At 41.0% G+C, this 15,313-nt stretch overlaps 1 protein-coding gene across 3 annotated transcripts in view; it reads right to left on the bottom strand.

Annotated features, from left to right (window-relative positions):
- The window catches only part of BICD2 (BICD cargo adaptor 2), a 270,910-nt gene that overhangs the window by 207,212 nt on the left and 48,385 nt on the right, over window positions 1–15,313 (bottom strand). The window lies entirely within an intron of this gene.

Below are 15,313 nucleotides of genomic sequence, written 5' to 3'. Positions count from 1 at the left end.
CCGCTGCTTCTTAACTGGTCTACTGCTTTTGAGCGGCGGACAGCAATCAACCAGATCAGATACGATCAGGTTGATTGACACCCCCTGCTAGCAGCCGATTGGCTGCAAATCTGCAGGGGGCGGCATTACACAAGCAGTTCACTAGAACTGCTTATGCAATGCTAAATGACGACAGTGTATGCTGTCGGCATTCAGCGATGTCTGTTGGACATGATCCCCTGAGCGGATCATGTCTGACAGACGTTTAATAAATCGGCCCCAGAGCATGACATTTTAAGAGATTTTCAATTTATTTATATTACCCAAATGTACCTCATTCTTAGGGACAGCTTTATCAAATGATCCGGCGGCAGGCTTGCATGAGCAACTTGCAACTGAGCGTTAAGAAGCAGCAGTCATTAGACCACTGCTACTTTACCCTCTTTGCCAACTGTTATGTGGCGTATCTCAAACCCCCAGGAATTTTCGGACCAGGGAGATTGACAGCCTATGCTCGAGTGTGATTGGATGTGAGTGAGCAGGGGGTGCTATTGCAAGTCTTAGGGCTAGATCTAACAAGCAGCGGATGCTGCCGTCTCCGCCCTGAAGCAAGACCGCTGTTCCTTAACTTGTCCGCCACCTTTAAGGTTGTGTACTGCTATCATCCTGATCTGAGCGGGATGATTGACACCCCCTGCTAGTGGCCGATTGGCTGCAAATGTGTAGGGGGCGGCATTGCAGAAGCATTTCACAAGAAATGCTTGTGCAATGTAAAATGCCGACAGCGTATGTTGTCGTCATTAAGCGATGTCGGTCGGGCAGCAAATCATGTCCGCTCGACATATAATAAATTGACCCCTTAGTGTGCAATGCTAAATACGGGAAGGCGATGCTTAGCTGACAGGTGTGAAGATGAACGCTTGACTTGTATAAATCTTGACCTTAGTATATTTGTCAAAAAGCATACCTAGGTAGTCTAAGGAGCGGCAATGCACTACTGGGAGATAGCTGGTAATCGGTAGCTACACACATATGACTCTTGTCATTGGCTCACCAGGTGTGTTCATCTAGTTCTCAGTAGTGCTTTGCTGCTCTGGAGCCGACTTTAAGTATGTGTTTAACCCATTTGAAGTGGTTTAACAAAGTTATAAGCAAGCAGTAGTACAATTATAAAATGCTCTAACACAACAGAGCATTTTCTTTTTTTGAATTTAACAAATTTTATTTACAAACAAGATCCGGATTTCCAGATTTATTATAGTAATTGTAGTTTATGACACACACACAAATGCAAAACCTGAAAATAAAAACATGAGTAATATATATGTATGCTTATTTCTGCACAAATATTTTATATCTGTATAGAAAATAGTCATTTCTGGAAGGCGGAAGATACTTATTAAGAAAACAAAAAACAAAAACAAACAAAAAAAAGACTACTAAATTAACTTTATAAAGTCTAACAAACTGTGCTTCCTAAGTTTGGAAAATCAAAGCAATTTGAGCTTTTAAACAGACAAGCCAGATTTAATATCGTAGCCGTATTTCTATATTACAGCGTTATTCAATCTGGGTTTATACTTACATAAGGTGCTTATATTAAGCTACAGAATATTGGAATTGGATACATGAAACCAGTCTTGGATAAACAAAACATATGACTAAGTGGAATCCACGTAAATCTCACCAATAAGTATTTACAAAATGAATAAATATAATTTAAAGAACTTTATTAAAACCAACTGGGGGCTTTCAAGTCAATAGTTTTAAGAAAACAAACAATTATATAGATCAGTACTTAAAAAGGGACAGTCTCCAATAGATTTTTGTTTTAAAAGATAGATAATCCCTTTATTACCCATTCCCCAGTTTTGCATAACCAACACAGTTATATTAATATACTTTTTTACCTCTGTGATTACCTTGTATCTAAGCCTCTTCTGACAGCCCGCTGATCACATGATTTTTTTATTTATCATCTATTGACTTGCATTTAGTACTGTGTTGTGCTAACTCTTAAATAACTACTCGGGTGTGAGCACAGTATTAGATGGCCCACATGAACTAGCAGTCTCCTGTTGTGAAAATAAAATTAAAAAGCATGTGATAATAGGCTGTCTGTAGTGGCTTAAAAACATGCAGAAATTTAGAGGTTTAGAGGTATAAAGTTTATTAATATAACAATGTTGGTTGTGTCCACCGACAGCCAACAGAAAGGACTGAGAGGCCCTCAGAGGCGTCATAATCTTGAGCCACAACCCCATGTCCCGGTCGTCCCACTTCATATCCGGTTTTACCAACAAATGGTGTCTAAACTGTTCATCAGGGTATAAAAGGTGCCAGAAGAATAGAAAATTTAGGTCCGCCCCACGGAGATACGGGCAGTAGCCGTGGACTCTCCTCCCCTCGATGGAAATGAAATTATCAGGTAAGCATAATTTATGTTTTCCATCTAAAGGGGAGGAGAGTCCACGGCTTCATTCATTACTATTGGGAACATATACCTAAGCTCTAGAGGACACTGAATGAAACCGGGAGGGTAAAAGGCGGACCCTAATCTGAGTGTACCACAGCCTGCAAAACCTGTCTCCTAAAAACGTCAAATTTGTAAAACTTTGTAAAAGTGTGTATGGAGGACCACGTAGCCGCCTTACAAATTTGCTCCATAGAGGCCTCATTCTTGAAGGCCCAAGACGAAGCCACAGCTCTAGTTGAATGAGCCGTGATCCTTTGAGGAGGCTTATGTCCCGCTGTCTCATAAGCCAAGCGAATCAAGCTCCTCAACCAAAAAGACAAAGAAGTAGCAGAGGCCCTTTGTCCCTTGCGCTTCCCAAAATACATCACAAAAAGAGATGTAGACTGTCGAAAATCCTTTGTAGCCTGAAGATAGAATTTCAAGGCACGAACCACATCCAAGTTATGAAGTAACCTCTCCTTTGAAGAAGAAGGATTAGGACACAAGGAAGGAACCACTATTTCCTGATTGATGTTATGGTTAGACACTACCTTGGGAAGAAACCCCAAACCAGTGCAAAGGACAGCCTTATCCGCATGAAACATCAGATAAGGATGGTCGCTTTGCAAGGCAGCTAGCTCAGATACTCTGCGCACCGATGCAATAGCCAACAGGAAGAGAACCTTCTAGGACAAAATCTTAAGGTCAATGGAATGCATAGGTTTAAACGGAACCCTCTGCAAAACCTTAAGGACTAAGGGGCAGTTTGCAGAGGCTTAGATACAAGGTAATCACAGAGGTAAAAAGTGCCAGCTGTCGAAAGACAGGTCTGATTCTAGACAAAGCCTGAACAAAAGATTGGATATCTGGGAGCTCAGCGAGTCTCCTATGCAACAAAACTGATAATGCAGAAATCTGTCCCTTTAAGGAACTAGCGGCAAGACCTTTCTCCAAACCTTCTTGGAGAAAAGCCAGAATCCTGGATACCTTTACCTTGTGCCAAGGATATCCATGCTTCTCACACCAGGACAAGTAAGTTCTCCACACCTTATGATAGATGCAACGAGTGACTGGCTTCTTTGCCTGAATTAGAGTATCAATCACACTTTCAGAAAAGCCTCTCTTGGCTAAGACTAGGCGTTCAATCTCCACGCAGTCAGCCTCAGAGAATCTAGATTTCGATGTTGAAAGGGACCCTGTGACAGCAGATCCCTGAGACAAAGTAATCTCCACAGCGGAGAGGACGACATCCTCACCAGATCCTCAAACCACGTCCTCCGCAGGCACGAAGAAGCAATCAGAATGGCCGAGGCCCGCTCCTGTTTGATGCGTGCCACTACTCGAGGTAGGAGTGGTAGCGGTGGAAAGATGTAAGCTAGGCAGAAACCCCAAGGAATCACTAAGGCATCTGTCAGCTCTGCCTGGAGATCCCTGGACCTCAACCCGTATCAAGGCAGCTTGCAATTGAGTCTGGATGCCATGAGATCTATCTCTGGCGTCCCCCATCTATGACAAATCTCCACAAACACCTCGGGGTGAAAAGACCATTCCCCGGATGGAAAGATTGTCTGCTGAGAAAATCCGCTTCCCAGTTGTCCACACCTGGAATGTGAATCGCTGAAAGCCCACTCCAGAATCCGAGACACCTCCCTCATTGTGAGGAAGATCCTCGTATCCCCCTGACCCCCTGATGGTTCATGTAAGCCACCGAGGTAATGTGTGTCTGGAACCTGATAAAACTGACCAACTCCAGAGAAGGCCATGCCTTAAGAGAATTGCTTGCAGTTCTAGGATGTTGATCGGAAGGAGAAACTCCTCCCTGGACCACTTTTCTTGTGCCATTCTGGCACCCCAAATAGCTCCCCATCCAGTCAGACTGGCATCCGTGGTCATAATCTCCCAGGACGGTCTCAAGAAGGATGACCACATGGACAGTTGCTCCGGACGGGTCCACCAAGAGAGGGAGTTCCAAGTCCAAGCAGCCATAGATATCAGCTGTGATAGATCTGAATGATCGCCGTTCCACTGTCTAAACATGCACAATTGAAGAGGTCCGAGATGGAACCTGGCGAATGGGATGATATCTATGCTTGACACCATGAGACCTAATCACCTCCATACATTGAGCCACCGATGGGCTTGTGAAGTACTGAAGGGCCAGACAGGTCGACGCAAGCTTCCTGCGTCGCTGATCTGTGAGAAATATCTTCATGGACATAGAGTCTATTATCATAGCCCTCGAATGATCCTCTGCAAGGCTGAACAACGTGCCTGAACTAGGAGGTCATCCAGGTAAGGCGCCACCGCAATGCCCCTGGATATGGCTACTGCAAGCAGCGCCCCCAGAACCCTTTGTGAAGACTCTTGGGGCCGTCGCCAGACCAAAGGGAAGGGCCACAAACTGGAAGTGTTGGTCCAGAAGCGCAAATCTTAGGAACCTGAAGCGATCCCTGTGAATTGGCACATGAAGGTAAGCGTCCTTCTAATCTACAGTTGTCATAAACTGCCCCTCTTGAACTAGGGGCAGGATAGATCTGAAGGTTTTCATTTTGAACGACGGAACACTCAGAAACTTGTTTAAACACTTTAGGTCCAGAATCGGGCGGAACGTGCCCTCCTTCTTTGGGACCACAAAAATAGTACCCTAGACCCCTCTCTGCTAGGGGTACTGGTACAATAACCCCCGAGAGAGGCAAGATCTCTCACACACCTTAGAAAGGCCTCTCTCTTCTCTGGTCTTGACGAAAGGTTTGACAGGAGGAATCTTCCCTCTGGCGGATGGGATCTGAACTCTATCCTGTAGCCCTGAGAGACAACTTCTAGAACCCATGGGTCCTGAACGTCCTGCAACCATGCGTCTGAGAATTGAGATAATCTGCCCCTATGTGATCCGGAGACCGGTCGGGGGCCGCCCCCTTCATGCCAATTTAGTCTCGGTGGGCTTCTTGCTCTGCTTAGACTTGTTCCAAGAATGAGCCAGTTTCCAAGATCCCTTGGACTGGTCCGCTTTCGCGGCGGGTTGCTGGCGCTGGGCCTTGTCCGCACGAAAGGGACGAAAAGTAGATCCCTTGGGCTTAGACTTTTTATTCTGCGGTAGGAAAGCTCCCTTGCCTCCCGTAACCGTGGATATGTTCGAATCCAATTCTGGACTGAACAGGATCTTACCTTTAAAAGGCAGGGACAACAGCCTCGACTTGGAGGTCATGTCCGCAGACCAAGATTTTAGTCAGAGCCCTGCGCACTAAAACCAAAAAACCTGACACCTTAGCATTCAGGCGAATAATTTGCATATTGCCATCAGAGATGAAAGAATTGGTGACCTTCATCGCCTTAATCTTCTCCTGTATCTCGTCGATGTAAGTCTCCCCTTCGACCATATCACACAGGGATTCACACCAATATGTCGCAGCTCCGGCGACCGCCGCAACAGCCGCTGCAAACTGAAAAACAAACCCCGTGTGCTGAAACATCTCTTTCTAAACATGTTTTCCAGCTTTTTATCCATGGGCTCTTTAAACGACGAACTATCCTCGAGAGGAATAGTTGTCTGCTTTGCGAGCGTAGAGATAGCCCCATCCACCTTGGGAATAGTCCCCCACAGCTCAAGCTGAGAGTCCGGAACGGGAAACCTTTTTTTCAAAAAACTAAGAAGGGGAAAAGGGTAACCCTAATCGCTCCCATTCATTCTTAATATGTGCCATCTTAACGGGAACCATGAAAGTCTGATGCACCACCCTGTCCTTGTACACCTTGTCAAGTTTAGGAATCGCAGGTTCCTCCGGGATCACTTTCTGTTATTATACGAGTAGCGAATCAATGTACATAACATTTGCTAGTAGTTATGGGATACAAAATCTGAAATGAGTAATAAAGTCACAAGAATGACATTGCAAGCTATATTCTATGATGCCACTGTGGAGGAATTCTACCAAAACCACAGGCTATAATTGCATTTCTTTGCTACCTGAAAATCAGTTTCAAGAAAAATGGCTTCTGTCAGAGATAAAAAAAAAATACAAATCTACTTGAAGCTGCAATCAAGGTGCAGAGCTGTGTTACTCCTGCAGAGATTTATAGTGCCAGCTGCCCAGGGGTACCATTTTGTTTTCTTAGCAAGCTGCCATTTCTATTATGCACAGGCCTTATTTTCCCCCCAAGTGACTGGAGATGAAAGTGAGCAGCTGGTGCTACCCACTCAAAAATGCTCTCTCTATTTACTGTGTAGTTGTAAAGAGAGTGATCTGTAAAACTGTTTTCCCCTTCATATGTTTACAATGACTTGTTATACCAAATGCAGAGTATACAAAGTATGGGAAATTGTTCATTTATGTTTATTTTGGTATCTGAAATGTGTGTCTCTGCTAATTGAAACCACAACCGAATCAAATGGGCTGAGGAGAGCACACCTCATTAGCTTATCTCTCTATAGTTACACTACATCTTCCTCATCCCTTACTTTATACACAATGAGACCAATACTTTGGTACTTTCATATCCAGAGCCATGCATAGTGAAATAAACAGCTCTCAAGGTAAAATTTGCCTTTCTAAAATTATTTGGGTTTCCTGTTCCTTTAATTGTATAGCATAGATCCCCATTTGTAACTTGAGTGAACATTACCCACCAACGTGGAGGGGTTCACTGTCGGCTGGGTGTTGCTTGTACCAACAGCATCTTCTTTATAAGTATATGCATTGTTGCTACTACACTACAGTGACCTATGGTGCTTAGAAGGGACACTCAAGTCAAAATTAAACTTTCATGATTCAGATAGAGCACAGCAATTTTAAACAACTTTCCAATTTACTTCCATTAACAAAAATGTGCAGTCTTTTTATAATTACACTTTTTGAGTCACCAGCTTCTACTGAGCATGTGCAAGAATTCACAGAAGATACGTATATGCATTTGTGATTGGCTGATGGCTGTCACATGATACAGGGGGAGTTGAAATAGACCTACCTGAAATTTGTCAGGAAAAATAAATAAATCTACTAATCATTTGAAGTACAAACTAAGTGCAATTCTATAGTCTTGTTATCATGCTTTTGTTAATTATCCAAATCTAGTGTATTTACTGGTCCTTTAATAAGTTATGTTTTTAACAGTTTTGCACTGTATCTAATGTTTCTTCTATGGGAGTGTAAAACTGATAAATTAAATTAATTAGTAAACATACTTACTATTTAATAAATTATTCTGGTGCAGACCCTCATAATAGTATATTTTCAAAAAACAAAAGAAACTTTTCTCTAGAAAAAAAAAGAGTGAACCAGGCATTTAAAAAATATATATACAGTGGGGTAAAAAAGTATTTAGTCAGCCACCAATTGTGCAAGTTCTCCCACTTAAGAAGATGAGAGAGGCCTGTAATTTTCATCATAGGTATACCTCAACTATGAGAGACAAAATGTGGAAACAAATCCAGACAGACAGACAATCACATTGTCTAATTTGGAAAGAATTTATTTGCATATTATGGTGGAAAATAAGTATTTGGTCACCTACAAACAAGCAAGATTTCTGGCTCTCACAGATCTGTATCTTCTTCTTTATAAGAGGCTCCTCTGTCCTCCACTCATTACCTGTATTAATGGCACCTGTTTGAACTTGTTATCAGTATAAAAGACACCTGTCCACAACCTCAAACAGTCACACTCCAAACTCCACTATGGTGAAGACCAAAGAGCTGTCGAAGGACACCAGAAACAAAATTGTAGACCTGCACCAGGCTGGGAAGACTGAATCTGTAATAGGAAAGCAGCTTGGTGTGAAGAAATCAACTGTGGGAGCAATAATTAGAAAATGGAAGACATACAAGACCACTGATAATCTCCCTCGATCTGGGACTCCACGCAAGATCTCACCCCGTGGGGTCAAAATGATCACAAGAACGGTGAGCAAACATCCCAGAACCACACGGGGGGAGTGAAAGACCTGCAGAGAGCTGGGACCAACGTAACAAAGGCTACCATCAGTAACACACTATGCCGCCAGGGACTCCGATCCTGCAGTGCCAAACGTGTCCCCCTGCTTAAGCCAGTACATGTCCAGGCCCGTCTGAAGTATGCTAGAGAGCATTTGGATGATCCAGAAGCAGATTGGGAGAATGCCATATGGTCAGATGAAACCAAAGTAGAACTGTTTGGTAGAAACACAACTCGTCGTGTTTGGAGGCGAGAGAATGCTGAGTTGCAACCAAAGAACACCATACCTACTGTGAAGCATGGGGGTGGCAACATCATGCTTTGGGGCTGTTTCTCTGCAAAGGGAACAGGACCACTGATCCGTGTACATGAAAGAATGAATGGGGCCATGTATCGTAAGATTTTGAGTGCAAACCTCCTTCCATCAGCAAGGGCATTGAAGATGAAACGTGGCTGAGTCTTTCAGCATGACAATGATCCCAAACACACCGCCCCGGGCAACGAAGGAGTGGCTTCGTAAGAAGCATTTCAAGGTTCTGGAGTGGCCTAGCCAGTCTCCAGATCTCAACCCCATAGAAAACCTTTGGAGGGAGTTGAAAGTCTGTGTTGCCCAGCGACAGCCCCAAAACATCACTGCTCTAGAGGAGATCTGCATGCAGGAATGGGCCAACATACCAGCAATAGTGTGTGACAACCTTGTGATGACTTACAGAAACGTTTGACCTCTGTCATTGCCAACAAAGGTTATATAACAAAGTATTGAGATGAACTTATGATATTGACGAAATACTTATTTTCCACCATAATTTGCAAATAAATTCTAGTTTCTTTTGTTTTTTGAAAATATACTATTATGAGGGTCTGCACCAGAATAATTTATTAAATAGTAAGTATGTTTACTAATTAATTGAATAGCATTTTGGTAGTTCTCCACCTTTTTCTTGAAACATTGCCCTTTAATCCTTGGAATAGCAGTCAACACCAAAATTTGTGTTGTTTAAAAAGATAGATTATCCCTTTACTACCCATTCGCTAGTTTTGCATAACCAGCACTGTTATATTTATATACTTTTTACCTTTGTGATTACCTTGTATCTAAGCCTCTGCAGACTGCCCCCTTTTTCAGTTATTTTAACAGACTTGCAATTTAGCCAATCAGTGTTTACTCCTAGGTAACTTCACGTGTGTGAGCTTAATGTTATCTAAATGAAACACATGAACTAATGTCCTCTAGTGGTGAAAAACTGTCAAAATGCTTTCAGATTAGAGGCGGCCTTCAAGGTCTAATAAATTAGCATATAAAACTCCTAGGTTTAGCTTTCAACTAAGAATACCAAGAGAACAAAAGCAAAATTGGTGATAAAAGTAAATTGGAAAGTTGTTTAAAATGACATGCCCTATTTGAATCATGGAAGTTTATTTTGGACTTTACTGTCCCTGTAAAGAACAGAGTTCTCAATGACTTGTTATACCAGCTGCAGAGTATAAAATGTATGAGAAATTATTTCTTTAGGTTTATTTATGTATATAAAATAATGATGCTAAATGAAAACATAACCCAATAAATGGTATAAACTTGAATGGAGAGCAGACCAGACAGCATTAGCTTATCTGTCAAATTATTTGCACAAAGTCCTCCTTATCTTCTTCTCACTGTTTACTCAAGGACCAATACCGGGTAATTTCTTCTAAACCTTCTAGTTTACATAGCTTTTCTAGAAATAAAAGTAAACAATTTTCAAAAAATAATACCAAGAGAACAAAGTGAACTAAAAAGTGGTTTCAAATTGAATCAAAGTTTATCTTTGCTGTTCCTTTAATACACTCCACCAGGTAATTGTGAACACATTAAAAGGTAAGATAATTTTACCATACAATGTCCCTTTAAGTACTTTAAACAGGATTTTTTTGGCTTTCCTTTGTCAAATTAATTTTGAATATGGCCGCAGGTAGCAGCATCCAGCTATTTTCAGCAGTAGATATTTTAGTGTTAAAGTACCCCTCAATGCAGTAGAATTGCATAATTAACAAGGGCATAATAAAAAGACAATGCAATAGCACTTACTCTGAATTTCAAATTAACATTAAAAAAATTTTCCCCCGTTTTCCATCCCCTGTATCATGTGACAGACATCAGCCAATCACAGACTAGTATACGTATACCCAGTGAGCTTCTGCACATGCTCAGTAGGATCTTGTTCCCCAGAAAGTGTGAATATAAAAAGACTGTGCAACATTTGATAATGGAAGTGTCTTTAAACTGCTGCTCCATCTGATTCATAAAAGTTTATTTTGACTTGAGTGTCCCTTTAAAGTACAACACACAAAGATCTGTGCGAATCCAATAATATATCTGGCGCTGAAAATAGCCGAATGCCGCCATATACGTTTGCACATAGCCGGCAGCTATGAATCGATTGCTAGAATAGCAGTATCCCTAGGATGTTTTCCAGCTGTTTTCCAGACCGTCTGCTCCTGGCACGCTGCTTGCCAGAAATTCAAGGACATAAAACTGTTGATCCGTAAAACAACGAAGAACAAAATGGAGGAAAGGTATTAGCATCCACAACAGAAGAGCTAAGTCATAGCATACAATATTACGTTGTTGTTGAGAGCGCTTTTTACTTATCTATCTGTAATTTGAGCAGTTGTTAAATGCGGCAGCACCAATTTCAAATTTACAAACACAGAACACTCAGATTTGTGACACTGAATGGACTAGAACAATGATGTTCCAGATTTCCATTTAAAGGGCAATTTTTTTCTATTTTTTTTATAGAGTACAATTTACTGAAGTACTATTAAAAAAAACATATATTTTGGGCTAGATTACGAGTGGAACACTATTTTTATGTGTGCCCGTAAAAAGGGGCAAATTTGCGGGTTAAATAACCAGCCATTACAAGTGGCTGGGCTCCCGCAAGCTCAAAGGAGCACTTTGCGCAATTAACCAGAGGTCAGATCTCTGGGTAATTAAAAAAATGTGCCCCAATTGCTCCCCAAATAAAGTGGACAGTTCATGATAACTAGGCTCCGATTGGAGCCTATGGAAGCACGCTTTAGTGAGCGCAGGGCTTCCAGGCAATGAAAATGCGAGGTCGCTTTCGCATTGGGCTTAACTTGTAATACCAGTGCACATTCGCATGCGCTAATATTACTGAGTGGAGCACAAATATTGCGCTTGTGAAAGCACAATTTTGAGCTCCACTTGTAATCTAAGCCTTTATGAGGAAGTGCTCAATTATAATAAAAAAGGGCTGAGATTTTAATATACAGTGTTTAATTATTCATTTTGTGTATTAAAACAACATTGCAATGTCATTTCTAGATTTATTTTTTCTCATCTTCTCATAATATAAGTCAGAAAATGTAGTGTTTTCACAAATTTCACAAGTGGATATACACACGGTTAAGCTTCACAATCCTTTGCCAGCCATGTATCTGTCCCTAATTGGTTTCAGAAGTATCTTGTACTTTACAAGTTGTTAACTGTCCCTTTAAAATCAAGTATTTATTATAGTTTTGTGACAGAATAGTGACATTTCTGGTCCCTTCCTTAGTGTCCTGCAATTCCGCTATTATTGCACAAAGGTTATAATAAATATTTGGTTATAAGTTCCAGTTTGAGCTAACTTTACTTGTTGTAAACAGATATTTTGATTCAGAAACCCGTCATGTGAGCTCCTATCATCTTTTGGTGTTCGTTATAACCCATACTCTCCAAAATCATATAAATAACCTATTTGAAGTAAGGGCAGTAGGTAAAATCCAGGCATACATGCGAATACGATTAAAGTAAACCTTTATTTAACCAGTTAAAACATAGGAATAATATCTCACATCAACACGGCAAATCAGCTGATGCGTTTTGCCCTATAGGTGCACACTTTTTCACCTTTAAGAATAATGGGACATAAAAAATAAAATGTAATTCACCATAAAATATTTAAATGATGAGTAATAATAATAATAATAATAATAAACATATCAATATAATTTCATTATTTATTTAAAACTATTTTTCCCCTGATGTTTTTTCCAGTTTCCACAAGAATTGGAAGTGCATATTCGAACGCTGCAATATTCTATACAGTTACTGCCTGACCACTGTAGTGTCTCATTTAGAGCTGTCCTTAATTAACCTTAGAAGAGACAATAAGATAAACACTCAGAAAGCTTTTCAAGGGGTGTGTCCCTGAACTGGAAAATTGTGAAAAACTTGCAACAAATTTGCAGTTTATTTGTGTGGTGTATCAGATTATATATATATGCTTTTGTTAAACACGTTGTAGCTTTTGAACAAGCTGTGGATTATAATTGTGTACTACAAATAGACAAATCTTTTAATAATAATTTATTTTAAGCCAGTCCTGCTCCAGCAGTTGGGGGGGGGGGGGGCAATTAATCTGGAGGCATCTAAAGATCATTGTTTGAGGGGGTTTTTGGTAGAGTAGAACAGGAAGCTACTACAGGTTTTCTTATCCAGATCTTGACCCAATGTAGCACACACACACACACATCACTCTGGCTGAAAGGGAAGCAGGCATGCCACGTGAACTCAGAGACTGGCTCCTAGCTATTTTTAACCAACTTGATCAAATGCTTTGTGCTTGGAAGGTTAATGCAGTCACTTACAATTTTACAGTTCAGTTGCAGATGAGGGGAAAGAATCAAGCATGACCGTGCTGTTCTGTAGAAGGTTCAAAGCTGTTATCCTAAAACTGACACGCACATTTGCGCTGCTGGCTGATGAGGGTTACCCTACAGCAATCTAGTGCATTTCCAAGACAGAGAAAACACTAAAGGACAAAGGATGTCCAACATGCAAAACCCTTCATGGTTTATTTTCTGCTCCCCCCCCCCCCATTCACCCAGTATGAAATTGAATACTGTATGTATCGATCTGAAGGGTATTTGATAGCACTTTAACAGAGATTGCATGGCACTGTATGGCAATTTACTTGCCACTATATATCAATTTACTGGCCACTATATAGCAATTTACTTGCCAAAGTGTAGAGATTGCATGACACTGCATAGCAATTTACTTGCCACAGTATAGACATTGCTTGCCACTGTATAGCAATTTACTTGCCAAAGTATAGAGATTTCTTGCCACTGTAGAGCCATTTATTTGTGAAAGTATATAGATTGCTTGCCACTGTATAGCAATTTACTTGCCAAAGTATAGAGATTGCTTGCCACTGTATAACAATTTACTTGCCAAAGTATAGAGATTGGCAAGTAAATTGTTATACCGTGGCATGCAATCTCAAGTGTCTCATTCTTTCTTCTGTATAATGTTTTTGTATGATGTTTATACCTTTGTTACGTAGACATAAATATGCTCTTGATCTACAAACATAAATATTTTCCCAGGTGCGTAACACGATATGTATTTTGGCAGATAAATGCTTCGCTACATGTTGGCAAAAACAATAATATATACTGTCCTTTTGAAGTGTGTTTAGAAGGACGTTCAAGTCACTTTTCTTGCATGCATAGTATACGAGTAATTAAAAGGGACCGTCTAGTAAAAACGAAACTTTCATGGTTCAGATAGGGCATGCAATTTTAAACAACTTTCCAATTTACTTTTATCATCAAATTTGCTTTGTTCTCTTGGTATTCTTTGTTAGAAGCTAAAACCTAGGTAGGCTCATATGCCCTTAAAGGCTGCCTCTTATCTCAGTGCATTTTGACAGTTTTTCACAACTAGACAGCGCTAATTCCTGTGTGTCATAAAAATAACATTGTGCTCACCCCGTGTAGCTATTTATGAGTCAGCGCTAATTGGCTAACATGCAAGCCTGTCAAAAGCACTGAGATAAGGGGGAAGTCTGCAGAGGCTTAGATACAAGGTAATCACGGAGGTTAAAGGTGTATTAATTTAACCGTTTTGGTTATGCAAAACTGGGTAATGGGTAATAAAGGGATTCTCTATCTTTTTAAAACAAAAACAATTCTGAAATAGACTGTCCCTTTAAGTTCTAAAAGATCTACATAAGCGTTTTAAAAGGTTTTAAAATGTCACTTTATTAATGATACGCAAACTGCTTAAAAACTCTGGTGAGTATGTTTAATTGCAGCCAATTAGTGTTCGATAGAAATTCACTGATTCACTGTTCTAAGCAATCAAGCATAATTTGGAAAGCAAAAATATTTTACAGCAAAACTAATCAAAATAATGAATTAGAAAAAAAAGAGCATTGCTGCAGAGGTTGAAGGTGTGGGGGGTCAGCGTGTCAATGCTCAGACCATAAACCGCACACTGCATCAAATTGGTCTGCATGGCTGTTGTCTCAGAAGGAAGCCTCTTTTAAAGATGATGCACAAGAAAGCCCGCAAACAGTTTGCTGAAGACAAGCAGACTAAGGACCTGGATTACTGGAACCATGTCCTGTGGTCCGATGAGACCAAGATAAACTTATTTGGTTCAGATGGTGTCAAGTGTGTGTGGCGGCAACCAGGTGATGAGTACAAAGACAAGTGTGTCTTGCCTACAGTCAAGCATGGTGGTGGGAGTGTCATGGTCTGGGCTTGCATGAGTGCTGCCGGCTCTGAGGAGCTACAGTTTATTGAGGGAACCATGAATGCCAACATGTACTGTGATATACTGAAGCAAAGTATAATCCCCTCCCTTCAGAGACTGGGCCGCAGGGCAGTATTCCAACATGATAACGGCCCTAAACACATCTCCAAGATGACCACTGCCTTGCTAAAGAAGCTGAAGGTAAAGCTGATGGACTGGCCAAGCATGACTCCAGACCTAAACCCTATTCAGCATCTGTGGGGCATCCTCAAATGGAAGCTGGGGGAGCGCAAGGTCTCTAACATTCACCAGCTCTGTGAAGTCGTCATGGAGGAGTGGAAGAGGACTCCAGTAGCAACCTTTGAAGCTCTGGTGAACTCCATGCCCAAGAGGGTTAAGGCAGTGCTGGAAAATAATGGT

Source organism: Bombina bombina, chromosome 7, assembly GCF_027579735.1.
Source record: "Bombina bombina isolate aBomBom1 chromosome 7, aBomBom1.pri, whole genome shotgun sequence".
Taxonomy (NCBI): domain Eukaryota; kingdom Metazoa; phylum Chordata; class Amphibia; order Anura; family Bombinatoridae; genus Bombina; species Bombina bombina.
This window is presented reverse-complemented; position numbering and strand designations above follow the sequence as displayed.